This window comes from Sapajus apella, unplaced genomic scaffold (genome assembly GCF_009761245.1).
Source record: "Sapajus apella isolate SASKATOON/1434 unplaced genomic scaffold, GSC_monkey_1.0 scaffold506, whole genome shotgun sequence".
NCBI lineage: Eukaryota > Metazoa > Chordata > Mammalia > Primates > Cebidae > Sapajus > Sapajus apella.
The window spans coordinates 1,458-25,000 of NW_022437436.1; the positions used below are offsets into that span (position 1 = coordinate 1,458).

Sequence of the window (23,543 nt, forward strand, 5' to 3'; positions counted from 1 at the left end):
AAACTTCCAAGATTATGTATTTTGTCGTGATAAATCTTTATGCAAGTATAATAAATCTATGAAGAAATATTTAGAAGCAAATTAGGTCCATCTAAATTAAAAGTAAGCATCTATTTTCTTGCGACATTCGCCCTGGTAAGGGTGAACAAATAGATATCTGCTAAATGCAGTTAGATATGTAAACTTTTAGAGGCAGTGGTGGCATAAAGCCTAGCAAAGGTATTCCATGCTGGGGAACATGATTCTGCTAGCAGTTAACACTAGGAAATGCATGAGGAATTAGAAGGATTGGGTAGTACACTATAAAAGGGTGAATAATCATTATGTGTGGAAGCATTTGGAAAATGAAAATGACAGCTCAAAGTTATGGATTCTCCATTAAATGTACAGTTGTGGAATCAGAAATCTCCTCTGCAGTAAAATAATTTTTAATTTTTGTGGCCCAAGAACTAGCATAATTCAAAATCAAATTTACATTATAAACAACTCTAGGTCTCCCATTAGTGGAAAGATGAATGAATGAGCTGTGGCATATTCATACTACAAAGCAGCTAACATGAAATCAATGAATGAATGGTAGCTACATGCAACAATAGAGATGGTTAATTATAGCAATATAAGATTAAATGAATAAAGATTATAATGTATAGCCTGATACTCTGTATCTGCAATTAAAGTATTCAATTTTATAAATACTAATAGATAAGATCAAACTACTTCTCCAGAGACCCAATAACTTCTTTGTCTTACCTTAAGTTGTGACAAATCTAAACATTTACCAGAAAGTAAACTAGCATGCAACAGGAGACATTTAGTTTTATGAAGATAAAATAATCACAGAGACATCCTAGGATACAATCTTAAAGCTCTGTGTTTCTATGGGACATATTCAGCCCTGACAGCAATTCTGTGTGGTGGGTTAATGTCATAGAAATGACCAACAGAACACCATGGAAACACTTAGAAGCTGTATCTGGATATTTACTTACTGTGTTGGCAGCGATTCAAGCTATCATGTGAGGATCCCATAGTGTTCAAATACCTAAGAGAGTTTAAGCAATTATTTCAAGTACAGATTTATTTTTAAGAGTCTTGGTTTCTCAGTGGCAAATCAAACACCTATAAATTCTAGTGATTGCATCTAAAAGGCATTATAAAGCCTCATTCTCTCTGGGCAAAAAGATATACAAGTATCGTTTTTCTCCCTCAAATCTGTTGAGTCCTTTTTGTCCTCTGAAGTGAATTCACTGCATTTGACAAAGCAATAAATCAAATAAAAAGTTTAACGCAACTCAAATTATTTTGGGCATCAGAATATCTGTTAGGTGATGGTGAGGAGGGAAGCAAAAGGAAGGAGGTATGAGGAATGGTCTCCTACTCTGAACATGGAACATGGAGTCAGCGGGGCCCACACAGAGCCCGCATCATACTCTGGGTTCATATGAACTGGAGATTCCCTGCCAATCATATCTAAAGGGGAAATTAATTTTAGAAAGAAAAAATAGGAAGCAAGAAGAAAAAATCCTCACGTTCCACCGAGATTTGAACTCGGATCGCTGGATTCAGAGTCCAGAGTGCTAACCATTACACCATGGAACCTCGTGTCGGCAGAGCTCGCCAGCACGCCTTCCTGATGGAATACATCTTCATTTCTGCAGTCAAGGGTACGGTCCCTTTAAAAACCTGAGTTTCCACTCCAATGTGCGTTATCTGCCGCCGTGACACACGTTCCCTTTTCGTCTCGCACCGGGCTCTTCTGAAACGTCTAAGAGCAAATGGTTTCTAGGGGCAGAAACGGTAGGTCCGTACCTCGCGGGCCCTCGGCGTCCCCCCGCCAGGGTTCGGCCGCGCTCAGCCCGCTGCCCCCGCGCAGGGGAGCGCACCAGCCCAGCTGCGCTGACAGGTGGCGCTGTTGTAAGATCCGCCAGGCTCGCCGCCTCCCGAGCCTGTGTCTCGCGTTCTCTGCGCCTAACGCTAGGAACGCTTGTGGAAGCTCCGCTTCGTGACATGCGAACTGCGGATGACTTGAGAGGAGGCAGCGTGCGTGCTAGTCCCGGCTGCGGCGTCGCGGGGGCGCAAGACGCGCCGGACACCGGAAGATGCTCTGTGCCTTCCGTGAAGGCGCCGCCTCGTGGACGCCCGAGGGTAAAGCACCGTGAAAGCGCCACTGTTTGCAAAGCAGGATTTTCTAATTCGCTTCTCACCTACAGCTTTGAGTTGCTCTTTTTCAATGGGAGTGACTATGAGCCTCTCCCAAATTATTCAGCAGTAAAATTTTACTGATGCCAAGACCGGGACGTGACTTGTCCAGGACTGTTCATTGCAGGAGACAAAAGCGACCTTATATTGCCAAACAGAAAGACTGAGGCAGGAGGCAGAGGGTCTTTAAGAGTCAACAGTCGCAGGTGATAGGATATGAACCTTCCCAGCAAGATCACAGGAGAGGTAGCGGCAACTGCCAAAATGGCTTTATTGCATACAGATATCTGCACATAACGGACAAAAGTCCTTCCGGCTTACATGAGGCGGCACTGCCCCTACCAGGTTAAAACCGGCCCCGCCCGTGGGGCCGAGTGCTCTGCGGCGTGAGCTGCAGTGGCCGCTGTACAGTGGCAAAGAGAGCATCCGTGCACATCTCATCCAATCCATCTTCTCTCAGCCCCGTGGCCTTCTGATTCACTCCCTACCAGAGAGCAAGGCAGAATGAAACCTTCTTGCCAAACGGGGTAACTAAAGGTGGTTTCCAGGAGCCTCGTGAACAAGCATGAGGATCCTAAGCATTTTCAATACGAATCTAGCCCTCTGCAGGCTTTTGAAAAACTGAAGGTCCATGTAACAAATTTAAGACGAGCATTTCTAAGGGCTAGGGCTTGTACCAAGTTCTGTGCTCTCTGGAAAAAAGAAAAAAAAAAAAAAAGGTAAAAATATCCCTGTATGGTCAGAGCTGAAACAATTTAAGTGACAATAAATAGAAGACTTCAAACCAATTCCTACAACTTCCCTGATGTGCAACCAATCTCAGTTTTTCAGGGAATCTCCTGAGAAGAAGAATTCCAAATAACTCCACCCCTTCATGTGGTCTCTGTACAGTAATTCCCTACAGAATACAGTATGAAAAAGGGTGGGGACATAAGCAGTGAATAAATCAGAAAAGCACTACACCAGCAGTGATAAGCCATGTGGATCGTATATAGCCTTGATATAATGTCATAAAAATGGCACTTTAGCCCAAGCGTGGTGGTTCATGCCTGTAATCTCAGCACTTTGCGAGGCTGAGGCAGGCGGATCACTTGAGGACAGGAGTTCGAGACCAGCCTGGGCAACATGGTGAAACCCCGTCTCTACTAAAAATACAAAAATTAGCCAGGTGTGGCAGCAGATACCCATAATCCCAGTTACTCAGGAGGTGAGGCAGGAGAATCACTTGAACCCAGGAGGTGGAGGTTGCAGACAGCCAAGATGGTGCCACTGCCCTCCAGCCTGGGTGTCAGAGGGAGACTCTGTCTCAAAACAAACAAACAAAAAAACTACCACTGTGGTCTTGCTCCTTCAAACTCCTAACTCCAATCTGATTATGAGAAAAATATCAGACAAATCCTAGTTGAAGGACATTCCACAAAATACCTGACCAAGACTCATCAAAACTGTCAAGGTCATCAAAATCCAGGACTGCCACAGCAAGAGGGCCTAAGGAGTCATGATGACTAAAAATAACATGGAATTCTGAATAGAATACTGGAACCAAGGAAGGAAATTAAGTAAAAATGAAGGAAAACTAAATAACATATTCATTTTAGTTAATAATAATCTATAAATATGTGTTAATTATTTGTAACAAATGTAGCATACCAATGTAAGATTTTAATAATAAGGGAAACTGAGTGTGGGGCTATATGAGAACTCTCCTTTCTATCTTCCCAATTAAATGGAAACTATTGCTTCTGGGAATAAGAACAAAAATGAGATCAAATGAAGTTATTTCTTCAAAGTGAATTCAGAACTCCGGCTTACAACGTGCATTGGTACAATTCTCCTGTCTTTTTGCTTAATGAGCCACATTATCTTTTTTTTTTTTTTTTTTTTTTTTGGAGACAGAGTTTCGCTCGTTACCCAGGCTGGAGTGCAATGGCGCGATCTCGGCTCACCGCAACCTCCGCCTCCTGGGTTGAGGCAGTTCAATTGCCTCAGCCTCCTGAGTAGCTGGGATTACAGGCACGTGCCACCATGCCCAGCTAATTTTTTGTATTTTTAGTAGAGACGGGGTTTCACCGTGTTGACCAGGATGGTCTCGATCTCTTGACCTCGTGATCCACCCGCCTCGGCCTCCCAAAGTGCTGGAATTACAGGCTTGAGCCACCGCGCCCGGCCGAGCCACATTATCAGACCCCGTGACGCAGCTTGCACAGCCTGCAGCCGGCCTGGGAGATACTGACTTGGAAATCGGAAGGACAAACTTTCGTGCCATACCCATCTGTCCTTAGTGCTATGGGCACAGAATTGAGCACTGGCCCTGCCTGTGGAGATTTCAGTTTGTAGTGATGGGATTGTGGCTAAAAACTGTGAATAAAATAACACCCACACAGAGACAGTTAGGGGAAACTGCAGCTGACTGGAAGCTAACAGCCTAGATAAACTGAGAAGCTCAAAGAAGCTGGGTATTTGAGTTTAGGCAGGAATTGAAGATGGTATTTAGAAGACAGCATTGGCCCAAACTTTTCACATACTATAAGATGCAAGACAGGGGCACAGTCTCTGGACTGGTTTTCTGGGTGGCAATACCATAGCGGAAGTAAAAGAAGAGATGAGAAAAAGTTGAACCATAGACCAAGACCATGGATCAGGCCAGGGTGTCAAGGTTGTTTGCTTTATGAGCAAGTATCTGCTTTGAACAGTAAACATCAGGGAGCAACAGAAGTGACTGTGGGGAGCTTAGGCGATTCCTATTGACCTTTTGCCCTCAGTATTAACTGAACATTCTTGTGTTCCCTGCCAGACTGAAGTTGGTTCTGCACCAGGAGCTACTGGTACCAGTCCTTGGGAATTGGTTTGGGAATTAATCTTCATGTTTGCTTAGTCATTTATTTCCAAAAACACAAAATGCTGATGGAAAATTCCTCTCCCTCAAATTCCCAATGTCAAGAAGTCAGTAGAGCAAAGATTTGTACAATATTGTTTTGGCCTGGACTCCAGGTCCAGACCAAAATCTAGGAAACCCCTTTCTCAGAAAGATGCCCCTAGATACGCACATATACCATTTTGAAAACTATCCTAAGGTGTTCATGAAACACTTGAGGTCAATGGATCTCAAGCTAAGAATTCTCTGCATTTGATATTTCTCTCTGTGTTATCTAGCATAATTTTTAACTAATAAAAAATAAGTTCTATAAGTAGAAATTGAACATCATACTACTGAAGTAAAATGATCTTTTAATTGTGGATGAACATTTCATTAATCTAGGTCTTGTAAATTAGGTCACAGATGCACCCATAACAAGCCAAAATACTAGTTAAACCAGTTCTCAGAGGGCTCTTGGGGTGTATGTTCCTGACAGTGCAGTTTGGGGATACCTGACGCAGACACAAGCAGGTCAGACAGTGGGGAGATGCACGGCGCATATTTATCACAGGGTAATTGGACGTCTACTGAGATAGTTTGTTATAGAGAATTTTACTGGCTTCCGTTTAGTGCTGATTCTATCATGCTCAAACAAGGAAAGCATATCCCTCAAAAATGCGCTATATACATTTACTCATTAAGGACTAATTCTCAAGCTCTGAGCACCAGAGAGGCAGCCTCTTCCAGGTGCAACTCTCATGACTGTAGCTGATTTTGTACCCCATTCTCCCAAATTATTTCTCACATCATTATTATCATTACAGTAAATGTGCACAATACATTCTTTTATAAGCCAAATGGATTGGCAAGGCCTTTTTTTTTTTTTTTTTTTTTTTAATCAACACAAGGAAGCAGGGACTGGGCGTGTCAGGGCTAACTCGCTGGCCATGTGGGGCGACGGGGCCAGGGGACCGGGGGACCCAGGTCTGGGGAGTGGGAGGGCGCCGTCCGGGGCCGCTGGGCCGAGCGTGGGACGGAGCAGCGGGAGCCTGGTGGTAGTGTCCTGGCTCCCAGGCCGCTGCGATGTCTGTGGACTGTCCTGGGCAGCGGGCAGTGCTTTCGGGCCGCAGATTCCTCCACACCGTCAGGCCAGACGCCGTTTCGAAGGCCTCTCGCCGTTGCGAACGGGGCCCTGGCGCTGCGCATGGAATCCTCGTGACAGCGCTGCACCGTTTCGCAGCGTCGGGGCAGGAGCGCCCCACACACCGGCTGCGTCTGTCCTGTCGGGAAGGGCAGTCTGCAGAGAAGAGCGTCTGAGCAAGGACAGAAGAGCAGCTCCGCAAGCTTGGGGAGGAGAAAGCCGCCCCTCCCAGCCGCTTCCACAGCAGGATCTGAGCTTCGCCGTGGACCTCCGAGGCCGCACTGATTTCCAGGGTATTCAGAAAAAGAAAGGGGGAGTCCGTCTCCTGCCTTTCCCCTCTCGGCCTCTTTCCTGGGTGACAGAGGGGAGCTCTTCTGGACGGGTTATCCCTCGGGGCCTTATTCCCCTCACCCTCAGCGCCTGATGGCCTAGCCCAGGGTTTTTAAGTCTTGGCACTCAGTAGCACTGGCATGTTGGCCCAGGTCATTTTGTGGTGGAGGCCGTCCTGTGCTTTGTGCGAAGGTCAGTAGCATCCCTGGACCCTGCCTACTAAGCTCAGTAGTATCCTCCCTCCTGTTATGACAATCAAAAATGTCTCCAGCTACTGTCAGATGTCCTCTGGGGAGCAAAACCACCTCTGACTGGGAACCAATGATTTAGGCTGATGCCTCAGTACTTGTACGCAGCGGATTAACACTGCATTTGTTCAGGAGAGCTAAGGCAGACAGTCTTTTCTGTTTTTTTTTTTTGTTTTTTTTTTTTCCACAATAATTTTAAAGTGAACAATTCAATACCCTTCACTACATTCACAGTGTTGTGTAACCACCACCTCTGTCTAGTTCTGAAACATTTCTATCCCTCCAGGGTAAAACCCCTTACTCATTAAACAGCTTCTCCCCTTTCTTCCCTCCCCTGCAGCCCTTGGCAACCACCCCAGTCTGTGCACTGTCGCGATGGATCGCTCTATTCTGGATCTTTCATATAAATAAAATCATAAGATAAACAAAGCAGCACAGCATTTTCCTGTTCCAAACTCTCTCTAAACTGAATTTAGGGTTACTAGTGTCAACTGCCCAGGTGCTTTTCACTCCCAGTTCTATGACCTTGGGCAAGGAACTTAATCTGTGTTTTAGTTTCCTCAACTGTCAAACTGGAATAAAAAGAACACTTATGGGTTATTGAAAGAATTCAATGAGAACGTTGAACAGTGCCTGACACCTCATAAACACGACTGATTGTGACTGAAGGGTGAGGCTGGTATATGTATCCTCCGGTTCTGTTGGCTGCAGTCTGAATACCCCAGGAAATGTCCCAGCATCTGCCAGGACGCCTCTACATAGCCCTCTCCAAAGAGCTGCGGCTCCATCGTACCTCCCGTCAAGCTCAAGGGTAGTGCGGATTACTGGCTCCAGTAATCTGAAAAAGCCTTGTTATTGCCCTACATTTATTTGTAAATAATAATTTAATGTTACCCGTTTAGTTGTAAATAATAATTTAAATAAATTATCCTCAACTTTCCTAGTACGAGTAAACATTCCACTTCCTGCTCATGTCCTGATTGATACAGATATCTAAAGACTTCCCTCTCTGAAAGAAAAGACATACAGCTCTTCTATGTAGCCTAAAACACAAATAGAAAAGATGAGGGTAGCTTTTTTTTCAATGTATTTGTATCATAGTATTGGGGCTAAATAGCGTTAAGTGTTTTTCTTATTATGCCCATGGAAATGCTGTTCGCGGCAGGATCACTTGTATACTATAACTACATTCCCGGGTTTTTCCTGATTCGAATACTGCCTCTTTTGTTTGTTTGCTTTCTCTCCGTGTACCTAATACTACCTTGTCCCCCAGCTCTCTTCCAGTGCTGCAAAACCTCTGAATTCAGTCAAACATTTTTTAGTTCCTTTTATTTTAAAGTTGTCCAATCTGGGCTGGTTAATTTCTAGGTCTGCTTTATAGCTCCCATGCTGATGCTTCTCCATCTGCCGAAGAGCCCCTTTACCACTCACCGGTGTCGAATCCTTTTTTTGTTGTCACAAATCTCGGTTTACTCCCTATTTGTGGTGGAGAAGATCCTCCAATAGCTTTCTGAGAAAAGAGAAATTTTTCGAGATTTTGCATTGGGCAATCTCAAGCCTGTTTGTGCCCAGATACATTCCTAGCCACTCCTGTGGTCACTGCTGTAGTGCCAGTGGCTGGCCCCTGCCGCTGCATTTCCTCCGATGGCTGCTGACTCCGCCTGAGTTCAGCCAAAAGGAGACAATGAAGGAATGTTGAGAGGGAGAGGGAAGAAAGAAGTCAGGGTGTTTCTTGCTTTCCCTCCCTGTTTCTTGCAGCGTTTCTGGAAGCAGTTGTGTCTCCTCCATGGCTCCAGATCCTGACAGATGTGCCTGCTCCACAGGGAGATCCCACCCCTTGGGTTTAGACAGATTTCTACCTCCCACCCAACTTGGCTTCTTTGATCTTCCACCACCTCTGTAACCAGTTCCCTGCATGAAAGACACTGGAGTTTAAGTCTTCATGAGGTCTCTGGTGCTGATGACCTAAAAAAATATAATGCATTTCTTAAAATATATTTATTCAAACTTCATAAATGATTTCAGTTTGGTCAGGTAGGAATTTCTAGTGTGCAAATAATTTTATCTTAGAATTCTGTGAGCATTACTTTTTTGTCTTCTAGTTACCAGTGTGGTAATGAATTTAAATGCCATTCTAAAATAGACACCCTGGATAATTCTTGGTCTTTTTTTTTTTTTGGTTCATTGTGCTACCAGTAGGTGGATCCCTTTTAGGTTTAGAAAATTTTATTGCATTCATTAATAGCTTTCCCTCTCTATTTTCTTTGTTGTCTTTCCATGAAACTTTCAATCACATGTTGTTGAATCTTCTAGACTCATCCTCTAATTTTCTTTTCTTTCTTCTTCTTTTTTTTTTTTTGAGATGAAGTCTCACTCTGTTGTCCAGGCTGGAGTGCAGTGGCGTGATCTCAGCTCACTGGTTCAAGTAATTCTCCTGCCTCAGCCTCCCGAGTAGCTGGGATTACAGGTGCGTGCCACCACACCTGGCTAATTTTTGTATTTTTAGTAGACACAGGATTTCACCATGTTGGCTAGGCTGGTCTCGAACTCCTGACCTCGTGATCTGCCTGCCTTAGCTTCCCAAAGTGCTGGGATTACAGGCGTGAGCCACTGCGCCCAGCCTCTTATCTTTTATTCTATTTTTCCATTTTTCTTTTTTGTTCCTTTTTATGAGAAACGTTCTCAACTTGATCTTCTAACCCTCTGCTAAACTTTTTTTCTATCATCATATTTGTTATTTTCTTTTCTGTTTTGAGATAGGGTCTCATTTTGTCATCCAGGCTGAAGTTCAGTGGAATGATCTCAGCTCACGTCAGCCTCAGCCTCCCAGGCTCAAGCGATTCTCCTGCTTCAGCCCCTCAAGTAGCTGGGACTACAGGTGTGTGCCACCACGCCTTGCTAATTTTTTGTATTGTTCATGGAAATGGGGTTTTGCTGTGTTACCCAGACTTATTTTCCTTTTTTAAAAAGATATTACTCCCTGGAGATATTTATTTCGCATTAAAAGGAAGGATTTTTTTTTTTTTTTAATTAGGATGGTGGTCAAGGAAAAAGCACATTTCTTTTGCTCTTTTAGATGTTGCCCTTTGATGTAACTGTAGTACATTCAAGTGGACTTGTCCACTAGGAGGACTCAGGAGAGAAGCCAGGCCTGGAGATAAAGATCCAGTTGTCATCGTCATGGAGATTGTCAAGGAGGAGAATGATGGCAACATGAGGAAGAGGCTGCTGATGGTCTTGGAAATCACTTAGTGGTCTCAGCTTCTGCCTGCAGCCACTTCGGGGGTGCTTTCTGGTCAGACACCTTCTGGAAATTTTTGTTTTTACTGAATTGAGAGTTTACACCTTCACCTTCAATTTGCCGTTTAACACCTTTAGCATGGGCAGGGTGATTAAATTACCCTGTGGATTCAAACCACAGTGGCATGCGTCCACAGCCATTCTCTCAGAGCTTCCCTGAGGCATACACAGTTTTCTTGGCTAAATACTCCGGCCCTGTGCCCATATTTGTTATTTTCAAGGGTTCTTGTTCCCCTTAATGCTTTTAAGAAGTAGTAGTATCTTAGGCCGGGCGTGGTGGCTCACGCCTCTAATCCCAATACTTCAGGAGGCCGAAGTGGGTGGATCACAAGGTCAGGAGTTTGAGGCCAGCCTAGCCAATATTGTGAAACCTCATCTCAACTCAAAAAGAATACAAAAATTAGCTGGGTGTAGTGGCGGGCACCTGTAGTCCCAGCTACTCTGGAGGCTGAGGCAGGAGAATCACTTGAACCTGGGAGATGGAGGTTGCAGTGAGCCGAGAACCAGCCTGAGGCACTGAGTGAGACTCCATCTTGAAATGATGATGATAATGGTAATAGAATAGTATCTTATTATTCTCATATATACAGAATGCTGTCTTATTTCCCTGAGAATAATAATGATAGGTTTTTGAGGTTTGTTTTTGTTTTTTGCTCCTGTTCCCTATTTATCTCTATTTCTACCAGGCTCTCTTCTTTCATTTGTTTGCTTTAGGACATAGCTTTTCTCCAGTTTCTGGTGGCACTTAGCAGTTCAGTCAGATTTAGGAGGTAGACCCCAAACCCTAATTAGTACTATGGGCATGCTATGCCAATAAATAGGCCTCATTTTAGAATGTGCATGAGTCATTTCAGTCCAGACCCTTGATATGTCCATATCTATGGATCAATTTTCTTATGATGGTCCATTTCCTTGGGGAGCAGGGTCTTTCAGTCTCAATCTTCTGCATGTTTAGGGCTAGAGGTAGTGACAGCCTAGCTATCCATTTCTTCTGAAACAGAAAGGGAGCTCAGGTGTCCATCTCCCAATTTTCCACATGCACTTCACTCCCAATTTCAGTTATACTTGGTATCCTGAAGTTGAGACCATCTCTGGAGCCTTTTCCTTTCCCCACAATAAACCTCCCATCTTCCATATCTGTGAAGGAGGGGCAGTACGGACGAATGAGCCTGAGGTTACATGGTTCTTCCAACTCTTAAGCCTTTCCAAGAATCTGTGATACCAACTTTATTATTGTTGGCTTCCCACCTTGCAAACAGCTAAGTTTCAGCTTGGTCCACTCCAATTCAATTACTATTTATCCAACTCTCTTCTGTCTCCAAAATTTTGTTGATAACTGTGGTATCCACCTAAATTCATGTCTCCTCTTCCATAGTACAGTGTTGTACGTGGGAATAAGCTACCCAGCCAAAGTCTGTGCTTACCAAGACTCCTTATACCTCAGTGAGGCCATATGATTAGTTATAATAAATAAATCATGAATGCAAGTAGCATGTTTTTCTGCAAGCCTTTAAGAAATGTGCACTTTCCCAAGCTCTAGGGGATAATAGATCCATAAGTTGGAAGGGGCCTGGAGCCTTGAATCAACTCAAGGACAAAAACCAGTTTCCTCTTTCTTTGCTGACACAAAAATCTGCAATGGACTGTTACATTGGTAAGACATAAATCTCCACTGCATCAAACTACTTAATTTGGGAAGCAAACAATGTTTTTTACTCTCTGTTATTTGCTCTCATGCTCTCTTCATCACTGTAGGTTCGCACATTTTTTAATTGCTTTTATTGTCAACTTATGGGCATCTTAAGAAAGCAAAAATAAAGTCCTGGGTTTCACCACCATTTTAACCAGGAATCCCCTTGAACAATGTGACCACTTGAGCCAAATGTTCGACCACGGAGTAACATGAAAGTGCTTGTATCTAGGGACTACTTTTTCCTTGTTCCCGCAATAAAACACGATTTCTGCCCCTTCAGTTTTTTGTTTATTTGTTTGTTTTTGAGGCAGAGTTTTTCTCCTGTTGCCCAGGCTAGAGTGCAATGGCACGATCTCGGCTCACTGGAACCTCCACCTCCTGGGCCGTGTCAGTATCTTCATTCCAGGATTTGATGTCAGAAGGATGGAGGACTTGGACATCTACGTGATCTTTTTGACCATGCAAATAAGAGGCAGGTGCTAGACAACTGTATTCTCATTAACTTTTAATGAGTGTTGTAAATTTTGTGTCATTGAATCTATCCTCTGGGCCTTAAAGTAACTGTGGCTTTGAGGTTTCAGAATTGACTGGTTTTTTAAAATCAGAGCTGCTGGTCGCACGAGTGAGGAAAGTCAAGAGGGTCCATAGCGGTTCAGGAGGACTGGCAGGTGGGTCCCACCGCAGCTTCACCCCCAGAGCCAGGTAGGGGCGGAAAACGCAAAGGCGGCCTCTCCCCTCCCCCCGTTGAGGAATCGAACCCGGGTCTCCTGCGTGACAAGCGAGGATACGCACCACTAAACTAGGAAGGAAGAACTGAACTGTAATGGCTTTGATTGCCTCTAATAAACTTAAGTACTCTTGTCCACTTTTTTAAAGTCTGTTTTGTATTCTACTAAATTGATTATACTTGGCGAATTTACACCTTAACCTGCCACCTGAGCCGGAACGACCGGGTCTGTCAGGACAGCCTGCTCTTTTGATTGTGATGGTATCTGACAGTATTTCTAGTCACTTGCAAGCAGCAAGACTGGGCTACCAAAGCAGTTGAACCATTGATTCCACAGAAACTGATAATTGACCAAAGACTTGGACCCTCTGACTAGGACTAAATTTCCATGAAGAGGAAAGCACTATCAAGACTTGTAACAAGTACAGGCTTCAAGAGGGTTTGGAGAGCAGGGAAACTACGAGGTGTCACAGAGAACGGTGCGGAGGTTCTGCTAAAGGGAAAATGATTAGGGAACTACTTATTAAGGGATCCATAATCTTAATGAAAGTGGTAGGTATTCAGTAACTTCTAACCTCCATTGTTGGGAGGTTTCAGGATCAGGAAAGTACCAAACAAGTTCAGGTCCCAACAGGTAAGTGGATTTAAATTACTTTCTTCCAAACATTTCCTATTATCTAAAACCAGGAATCCGTAGTCGGCAGGATTCGAACCTGCGCGGGGAGACCCCAATGGATTTCTAGTCCATCGCCTTAACCACTCGGCCACGACTACACGGCCCTGTTATCCTTTTTGTCACGTTATAGACATGAAGGAATGCAAATCAGCATAAATACTAAGTACAAGACAATTGGTTTTGTGATTGGAACACAAACTTTCAGGTACAACAACAGTTTGGTTAAAAAAAAAAAAAAAAAAAAAAAGTCAACCTCCTGAGCCACCTGGATAAGAGCACTGGATGAGAGCCCTCCCGCGTGAGCATGACCATCATCAGCGTTCCAAGCGAACAATACAAACTTCACTGTAGTAAAGAGTGAGCGAGCTCCCGTCGGAGCCGGGAAGTGGGCTGTGGTCTCAGCTCTGGTGGTGAAGTCTGCACCTGGAACTAAACTTCGCTTATTATGAAGTGGAGTGAGACCCTAACTTATGGCCCCCACTCATCCAATGCCTTTGGACAGCCCATCTTCCAATAGTTCTGGACACTCGTAGGTAGCTGAAGACTGAATGGAAGGAAGACTGCCTAACTTTTATGAAATCAGCACTTTGATCAAAGTGGAAGCAGGGCAAAAACAGCTGGTGATTTACCTGATTTACATGGTTACAATGTAAGGGAATGGTGTGATGCACTCCTATCACAGGGTGCCATGCAGCTGTTAAAGAATTAGATTCTTATCGTTTTACTTGGAAAATGTGTGTAAACTTTAATACACAAAATAGCAAACATAAATAGTTCTATGTATAATAAATGAAGCCCCAAATTAGTCCATTAAAAATAAAATATAGATTTTGATTACTTTTGTATTCTTTACATTTGTCATAAAAACAATCTCTGCATTATTTATGTAATAGGAAAATTTAAAATGGAAAAACAGGTTAAAATATGCCATTGCATACTTAATGCATTAAAAAACTGTGTAAGGACAAAAAATTAATACTAATTTATCTGAGGTGCTGGAATCATAGCTCCTCATCGTTTTCTTCTTTCAGCTCTTCTCTCAAATTTTCAGGCAAAGTATATGTATTTATTTGTATTTGTATTTAAAGTGTTCTCACACTTCCTTAAGGCTACAAGATGATTGTAATAACTTGTTATCTGCCTGAAGAAATAAGGAGTGGTGTGACATGGATATTCGTCCCTTTGGCTAAGATCAAGTGAAAATAATGCTACTATCTATTCTAAATTTCACATTTTAGAAAATGCCTTCATGACCTCATTTAACTCTCAGGACAGTTCCATGAGGTGCTGCCACCCACTTTTACAATAAGAAAAATGTCCAGGTAAGAGAAGTTTTTACATTCACAGGGCTACTGAGTATTCATATCAAGGCATCTTACTCTGCATCTATTACTCTTTCCTTATAGAGATGGAAAATGACACGTTTAAGAACAGAAAATCACAGTCCCCTCAGCATTCAAGGGAAAAATCCCACTGGTCACAGCATAGCATCCTTTTTAAAAATTGCTGATTCAATTTGCTGACATTTGTTAAGAATTTTTTACACCTATTTTCATGAGGAACACTGGTTTGTTTGTTTGTTTTTTCCTCCAACTGTGATCTGGTGTTTTTTCACTTTGCTTTTGCCGAGGCAGGCCTATTTTATTTTTTAATTTTTACAGTAGCTTATTTTATTGAGGTAAAATATATATGTATAATTTACCATCTTTACCATTTTTAAGTGTAAAGTTCAGTGGAAATAAATACATTTATGTTCTTTGTTTCCCTTCATCTTCCCCCCTCCCCAAGTTTTGATATCAACTAATATTCATTTCATGAAATGAGTAGGAAATAGTTCTCTACCTTTTTCTGGAAAAGTTTATGTAGACGTGATATTATTTCCTCTTTAAAGGTTTGATAGAATCTACCAATGAAGCCATCTAGTCTTGGAAATGCAGAGATGGGGTTTTGCCATGTTGACCAGGCTGGTCTCGAACTGGCCTCAAGCTATCCACCAACGTCGATCTCCCAAAGTGCTGAAATTATAGGCATGAGCCATCGTGCCCAGCCCTACTTTTCCAAGACATATTTGTGAACACAAAGATGAGAGACACCTTGTGAATATAAATATTTGTTTTCTCCACAGGCACAATTACATGAAGAAAATCCGAGGCAGGGGGGTTCGAAGACAGGATAAGAGGCAGCAACACCAAGACGTGCGTTTTGCTTATGGAAAACATTGCTTCATCCCGTAGTCGGCAGGATTCGAACCTGCGCGGGGAGACCCCAATGGATTTCTAGTCCATCGCCTTAACCACTCGGCCACGACTACAGCTACAAAGCCTCTGACCTTGATATATTGGTGGAATCACGTGCTAGGTGATGTGTGCAAACTTCTGTCTTTGGTGAGTTTGCTGGAAACGCTCAGGTGAAATGAGAATTCGAGGAAAAGAAGTCAGGATACTCTTAGTAATTGAGAGCACTGCAATTAGAGAGAGACCTCATCGCATAAGCATTAATTTCCAGGAAATATCCAGGCAGTTGAAAAACACCCAGCGAGCGCCTGCCTGCCCCGGGCCGGCCAGGTTTCTGTACTCGCCGCAGCGGGCACCAAACCTACCCGGTTCCCACGGGGAGTCCTGGCCGACTCTCCTCTAATCCGGGATGTTCGGACTTCTCGGAGCCCTAAGCTCCTCGGTGAATGACGGTGTTTCTAAGGGAGTCCAGGCACAGAATCGCTTCCCCTGATTTGTGTCGTAGGTGAAGGAAGCGAAAAATTATATGGAAAAGTCTCCTCTGTGTCCCTTCGTTGTGACATTGTTAAGCTTTTTAGGCTCAGAATTTGGTTTGACTTTTGGCTGACGCGGGGGCTTCCCACGTTGCTCTAAATTTAATCAAGCCAGCACGTTTTCTTTCTCCCTCTTACGTTTCGACCTTAGTATCTCAGTAACAGTGTTTTCCTAAGACCTGAGAGTGATTTGTCTACCCTGCTGAGAGAGTTTTAATCTCATTTTCTAGAGAAGAAAGAGAAGTCGAGGAAGAGGAGGAAAGGCAGAGTGGGCAGAGGAGGAGACGAGAATGGTAACAGAGAGGTCTATTGTGACATCTAAATAATGAAAGGAGACGGGTAAAGAGTGAAGGCAGGGTGAGGGGGAGCGAGGAAATACTGCTTTTCTATGGAAATACTAATAAAGTAATCTCTAAGAAGTCCCACGGTTTAACAAAGGGAGTCTGTTCTGAGAGTAGTATTAAGCTGAGTTTGGAGTAAGAGAACCAGATTCCATATTTAACTGAGCAGTCTGTTATTTACACTTTCTTGTTAAAATGAGTATCAGTCAAGTTATGAAATGACTAAATACAAATTTAACGGAAAATGTAACTTGTGATAGAAGTGTTTCCATAGTCATATCATATCCCTTTTATTTGGTCTACACATTTTAACATGCGTATAACATTTTAATCAAATTCCTTCAGAACTCTAGTTTGAAGGAAGTTAAATCCTGAAGAAATAACAGACTTTTCACGCTTTAAAAAATCAGCAAAAAAGGAAATTTTCTGTAATTAATATTAATATGCACTGAATTTATTGAATCAATTCTTGTTTTACTTAGAATAAAATGAACAGAGATTTGCGATGGCTCCAATCTCTTTTTAAAATTTTCTCCTCATTCATATATGTGGACCAAAGCATGGCAGAATAGATTCAGGTAAAACAAATGAATCAGAGTTCACTTGTAGGAAAAAAACTATTCTAGACATTTTAGTCCCAGACTAAAAACAGTCCAAAGTCCATCATCAATAGAAAACATAAATAGCTGTTTTTCATACAAAGGAATAGTAGAGCAACAGGGATATAAAATTTTCAATTACACACAAATTGGAAGAATCTCACAAACATAATATTGAAGTGATGCCATTCACAACAGCATACGTGCTTTCGTTTATATATACTGTAGCTTGAAACGAGCTCAACAAATGTGTGGTGTTAGAATCAGGCAGATGATTGTCACACTCAGAAAGGCCACGAAGAAACTTGATAGAGATCTTGGGAACGGTTGTATTTCTCAGACTGAGTTCTGGGTTCATAGGTGTGTTCACTTTGTGAAAACTTATTGAGTCGTAGAACTATGATTTATATACATTTCTGCATCAATATTGTGTTATATTATATGTCAATCAGAAGTTTACTTAGGCAAGCTGGGGTGACTCATGTATATAATCCCAGCACTTTGGGAGGCCAAGGTGGGAGTCCCAGACTAACCTGGGCAAGAGCCTGGGCAACAGAGCAAGACTCCCATCCCTACAAAAAATTGAATGAATTAAATTTATTTATTTGTTTATTTTATTTGAGATGGAGTCTTGCTCTGTTGCCCAGGCTGGAGTGTACTAGTGTGATCTCTGCCTCCTGGGTTCAGAGGATTCTTCTGCCTCAGCCCCATGAGTAACTGGAATTACAGGCATGCACCACCATGCCCAGTTAATTTTTGTATTTTTAGTAGAGGTGAGGTTTCACCATGTTGGCCAGGCTGGTCTCAGATTCCTGACCTCAGGTAATCCACCCACCTCAGCCTCCCAAAGTGCTTGGATTATAGGCGTGAGCCTGGACAAATAATATTTTTTTTAAAAAAGTACCTTAGAATCAAAACCTCTCAAGCTATTTTAAATAAAAGTGGATTAATAAAGAATACAGAGGCTTACAAAATTTTTAGAAGAGAGGGATGGAGAAAGGTATCAGTTCTAATTTGATTCTGCAGGAATTGCTGCCAAAATAACTTCAAAGAAATAGTCTCCATCGAGGGTGGTGTTGTTCCCAGAATCAAGAAAGTAGGAAATCAAGACGCTTCCACTAGAATTATTAACTTCAGGCAACTGTAGGCCGGCAGTCAGGAGGTTCTGCAACACTGGTGTTCCCTATAGGGCAGTAGTTCTCAAAATCTGGCATGACATCTAATTTATCATGACAGAAAGCAAGTCTGCCAGTGATTGGTGCCCAGGTCTTAATTTATAAAGACGACAGAGTGAAGACACAGAGAGGTCAATCCCATTGAAAGGAAATCATTATGTTGTTCACAGTTTCCCTAGAAACGAGAGGCATAGCACACCATGCAGGGCCACAGTGGGAAGTGCCAGTGTCACCCAGGAGGCAGAAAGGATCGGAAGGAAGGCATAAATTACAGTCCTTAATGGGGTTTCCATGGGAAAGGCAGGGCAGATCAGGGTGAACAGTTTAGAATTGGCTAGTTTGAATAATTTTGGCAGGCTTTGGGTATCGAAGCTGTACCTGGTTGTCTGATATTTGGCCCTTGGTTGATTTAGCACAGGGGAAATATTGGCTTAGTGTGTGAGAGTTAGATTAAAAAGGTCATTCAAAGTACGAGCTCTGGATAGCAGGAGAGGTAAATAACTCTGGCTATAGTTTGGCCCCTCTGATCAATGGATGCCAAACAGACAACTACAGACTCCAAGAAAACACAGAGCAGTCAAAAGCAATTTACATTTCTAAACAAGTTGCCATATTCTGCTGCTGCTGGTCTGGAAACCATACTTTCAGAATTACATATTGCAGAGCACAGCATGTCTCCCAGATGTGAATGAACAAACTGCTGCTCCTTACATGGCATTCCTCTGCAGAAAATCCCAGTGAGTCCATGTCAATGCTTGTGAGCACAAAACAAAAGAAACAGAAGGCCCCTTCTTTCCATATTTGAAAATCCTGAGGCAAAGCGTAAATAACACCCAGAACCCTAACTGCAAGAGTTGGAGAAATGTTGTTCTTTCTAGCCTCTAGTCTAGGAAGGCTCACTTGAAGGAGATGAAAATGAATGGTTACTGCCAATCTGCTATATATACCCTATACAGATGTTGAAGCTGAAATGTTCTGCCAAAACAGAGGGCCTTCCCAGAGGATTAAAAAATAATAAGTTAGTATTGCATTGAGGGGGAGCTTTCACTGTCCATGAAAGAGGACCCCAGTGTTAAGAGACCAGTGTATTAGTCCATTTTCATATAGCTGGTAAAGACATATCTGAGACTGGGTAATTTATAAAGAAAAAGAGATATAATGAACTCACAGTTTCACGTGGCTAGGGAGGTCTCACAATCATGGTGGAAGGTGAAAGGCATGTTGTACATGGTGGCAGACAAGAGAGAATGAAAAACCAAGCGAAAGGGTTTCCCCTCATAAAACCATCAGATCTTGTAAGACTTACTCACTACCACAAGGACAGTATGGTGGAAACCGCCCTCATGATTCAGTTTTCTCCCAAGGGGACCCTCCCACAATACGTGGGAATTATGGGAGCTGCAATTCAAGATGAGATTTGGGTGGGGACACAGCCAAACTGTTACTAGTAGAGGGTCTTCACTGCAAGTTGTCCAGGTTCTTGGTGTTTTGTTTTGAACAAAGAAATGGACAAAATGCACAACAAAGCAACCTAAGAATGAAGCAACAAAATAACAAAAACAGGGATTTACTGAAAATGAAAGTACACTCCACAGTGTGGGAGTGGCTCCAGTGGCGGCTCAAGGGCCCAGATACAGAATCTTCTTGGGGCCAAATACCTGCTAGAAGTTTCCCATTGGCCACTTGTTGCTCACCTCATGTTAATGAAGTGAGGGCCTGCAATCAGTCTGACTGCTTGCAGAAAGAAACCAAGTGGAGTTACAAAGGTCACACTCCTGTGCAAACATAAGGTGAAGTTACAAAGTTGCACTTCTATGTAAGCAAAAACTGGCCTGCAATCAGTCTGACTGGTTGCAGGGGGTTTGCAAAGGGAATTAGTCCTGGTCCTTCTGTTGCTTAGGCATGGAGGGTTAGGGTTTTCCTTTCAGTTTTGTTCTAGGAGGTCTGTGTGAACAGGCCTAGGTTCCCTGCCTTCAGACCCTGTTCTCCTGATGCAAAGCCATATCAACCGGCTTATCAGCCATTTCCCCATGAGACTCTATGCAGACTCCACCACGTGTTTTATGGTCTGTAGTTTTTTTTTCCTTGATTTTAAGGAATTCTTAATATAGTCTAGATGTATTAGTCAGGGTTCCCTTAGAGGGACAGAACTAATAGGATATATAGAAATATAAAGGAGGGTTTATTAAGTATTAACTTAAATGATCACAAGGTCCCACAAAATGCTGTCTGCAAGCTAAGGAGCAAGGAGAGCCAGTACCAAAACTGAAAGACCTGGAGTCTGATGTTAGAGGGTAGGAAGCATCCAGCACAGGAGAAAGATGTGGGCAGAGAGGCTAGTCCCGTCTAGTCCCTTCAAGTTTTTCTGCCTGCTTTATATTCACTGGTGGCTGATTAGATGGTGCCCACCCAATTAAAGGTGGGTCTGCTTTCCCCAGCCCACTGACTCAAATGTTAATCTCCTTTCCAACACCCTTACAGACACATCCAGCATCAATATTGCATCCTTCAATCCAATCAAGTCGATGCTCAATATTAACTATCACACTAGACGTGAGTCCTTCATCGTAATATGTATCACAAATATCTTCTTCTATTCTGTGCTTTGCATTTTTACACTATTGATAGTGTCTCTGGATCACTGAAAGTTCTGAAGTCTAAAATAAAATAAATAAAAATATTTATAGTTATTGCTTTTTGTGCTTATTAAACAGGAAGTATTTGCCGACCCAAAGTTCATGAAGATCGTTCATTGTTTTCCTTTATAACTTTTATTGTTTAAACTTGAACATTTGAATCTCTAATCCACCTTGAATTTGTTTAGGGAATCATTTAAGGAAAAATATCAGTGCTCACATTGTCTTCCTTTGTATATCCACTTGATTCAGCACCACCTTTAGAAAAATCTCTCTTTCCCTTACTGAATTGCATCGTAAGTAGTTTCACATGGGCAGATCCATTTTGTTTCATTGGTCTCTTTATCTTTATGTCAGTAACACTTTCTTAATCAGTATATCTTCAGAATACAATAAATCTTGTTATGTGGTAGTAAAGTCCTTCAGATTTCCTCTTCCTCTGCAAGACTTCCTTTCCACTTGGACATGCGTTTTAGAAACAACTTGTCAATTCTACCAAAAGTTCTGTTTCAATATTTTATTTCAATTATATTTAATCTGAGCCTTTCAATCAATGAATATATTATATCCCTTCATTTATTTTGATATTTTAAAAAATCTATGCACAGTGATTTGTAGCTATTAATGTACCACTCTTACATATTTTTATTACATTTATTATTGTATTTATTATTAGATTATTGATAGTTTTGATATTGTAAATGACATTTTAAAAATTCATTGTTTTTTCAATATATACATGTAACATATATTTGAATATTGGTTTGTGTACCCAGCAAACTTATTTTCACTTAATGATTCTAATAATTTGTAGATTTTAGAGATTTTTTCAAGTAGATAATTACATTATCTGGAAATGGTGGCAGTCCTATTTCTTCATTGTCAATCTTAATATCTTTTAATACTTCGTCTTATTTAATGGCCTAAGATCCCCAATACAATGCTGAATAGCAGTGGTGATAGTGGTTGTGCTTGTCTTGATCCCAATATCTGTGAAAAGTGTTAAATACTTACTACAAATAGGATATTAAATGTAGGATTTGGGGCCAGGCGCGGCGGCTCACACCTGTTATCTCAGCACTTTGGGAGGCCGAGGTGTGCAGATCACGAGGTCAGGAGATCAAAACCATCCTGGCCAGAATGGTGAAACCCCCGTCGCTACTAAAAATACAAAAATTAGCTGGGGCGTGGTGGTGTGCATCTGTAATCCCAGCTATTTGGGAGGCTGAGGCAGGAGAATCCCTTGAACCAGGGAGGTGGAGGTTGCAATGAGCCGAGGTTGCACTACTGCACTCCAGCCCAGTGACGGAACAAGACTCCTGTCAAAAAAAAAAAAAAAAAAAAAAAAAAAAAGGTGGGATTTTGTATATATGTACTATGGGCTTAAGAAATTTCCTTTTTATACTTAGATTGCTTTTTTTCTTTTTTTTAACCAATGTAGTGTTGAATTTCATTAAATACTTATACTGCATCTACTGATATGATCATTGGTTTTTTCTTTTATACTTTGTAGTAAATTTAAAGTGATTGTTTTTTTGATAAAAAATTTCAAGTTACTGAAACACACATTATAGCTTAACATTTGACTGTTATATTACTGGGTCTGATTCCTCTTACTGTGTTTAGTGGTTTTATATCTAGAATGTTTAACACAAAGATTGACTTGTAATTTCTTCTTTAGTAATTCCTTCTCAGATTTTAGTATGAAGATTATGCTGGCCTTATAAAATGAATTGTGAAGAGTTTTCACTTTTTCTATTTTCCAAAAGAGTATGTATATTATATTAGTTCTTCCTTAATGCTTTAGGATTTCAGCAATGAAGCCATTTTTGCATACTGTTTGCCTGTTTTGTCCGAAGGTGTTATAGGCTGCATTGTGTCCCCTCAAAATGTACATGTTGAAGTCCTAACCTCCAGTACCTCAGAATGTGACTGTGTGTGGAGACAGAACCTTTAAAGAAGTGATTGAGTTTAAATGAGACCATTAAGGTGGGCCCTAACCTATTCTGCTGGTGAAAAATAAGACGAATTAAGTCTAACAAAAGTTGAGACAACATCTTGTTCACAGATGTACATTACAAGACATTCTAAAGGGTTTCCTCTCTCTCTTTTTTTTTCCTTTGAGACAGTGTCTTGCTCTATCACCCAGTGGCGCAATCTTGGCTCACTGCAACCTCCACCTCCCGGGTTCAAGCAATTCTGGTGCTTCAGCATCCCGAGTAGCTGCGATTACAGACACATGCCACTACGCCCAGCTAATTTTTGTATTTTTAATAGTAATTTTTGTCGCAATTTTGTATTTTTAGTAGTAATTTTCGTATTTAGTATTTTGTATTTTCATCTTAGTAGAATAAGTATTTGATTAAATTCAATAATTCATGGTTTAAAACTCTCAAAATGAGAATAAAGGGGAATTTCTTTAGTCTAATAAATCTTAAGTACAAAACACCAACAATGAACCTGAGGTTCGGAACATGGCAAGAATGCCCATGATTATCACTTCTATATTTTAGTAGAGATGGGGTTTCACCATGTTGGCCAGGCTGGTCTCAAACTCCTGATCTCAGGTGATCTACTTACGGCGGCCTCTTGAAGTGCTGAGATTACAGGCATGAGCCACTGTACCCAGCCATATTGTGCTTTTCAAGGAATGCATCTATCTTATCAAATGTTTCACATATATTGACATAAAGACATTTATAATATCTCTCCCTTGTTTTTAAAATATCTTTAGGATTATATATAATATATTATTATATATTTAATCTGTTTCATTCCTAATGCTGGTATTCATATGTTATCTTAACCTCTGTTTACAGTCTTATTCAGGGTACATTGATTTTATTAATCTTTT

The 23,543-nt window shown here is 41.7% G+C and overlaps 1 long non-coding RNA gene and 3 other non-coding genes across 4 annotated transcripts in view; all 4 read right to left on the reverse strand.

The window, feature by feature from the left end:
- Positions 1 to 1,527: 1,527 nt before the first annotated feature.
- TRNAQ-CUG lies at positions 1,528 to 1,599 on the reverse strand. Its single transcript has one exon. It is a non-coding gene; the product is annotated as a tRNA-Gln (tRNA).
- A 1,994-nt stretch (positions 1,600 to 3,593) lies between these two features.
- Positions 3,594 to 23,543, reverse strand: part of LOC116546026 — a 30,156-nt gene continuing 10,206 nt past the window's right edge. Inside the window, exons 2-3 of the long non-coding RNA XR_004266555.1 lie at positions 18,646 to 18,807; positions 3,594 to 3,735 (exon numbers count right to left, since the gene is read on the reverse strand). This is a non-coding gene — a long non-coding RNA (uncharacterized LOC116546026). The remainder of the gene's footprint in view (positions 3,736 to 18,645; positions 18,808 to 23,543) is intronic.
- On the reverse strand, positions 13,188 to 13,269 carry TRNAS-AGA. Its single transcript has one exon. It is a non-coding gene; the product is annotated as a tRNA-Ser (tRNA).
- Positions 15,401 to 15,482, reverse strand: TRNAS-AGA. The gene has a single exon. It is a non-coding gene; the product is annotated as a tRNA-Ser (tRNA).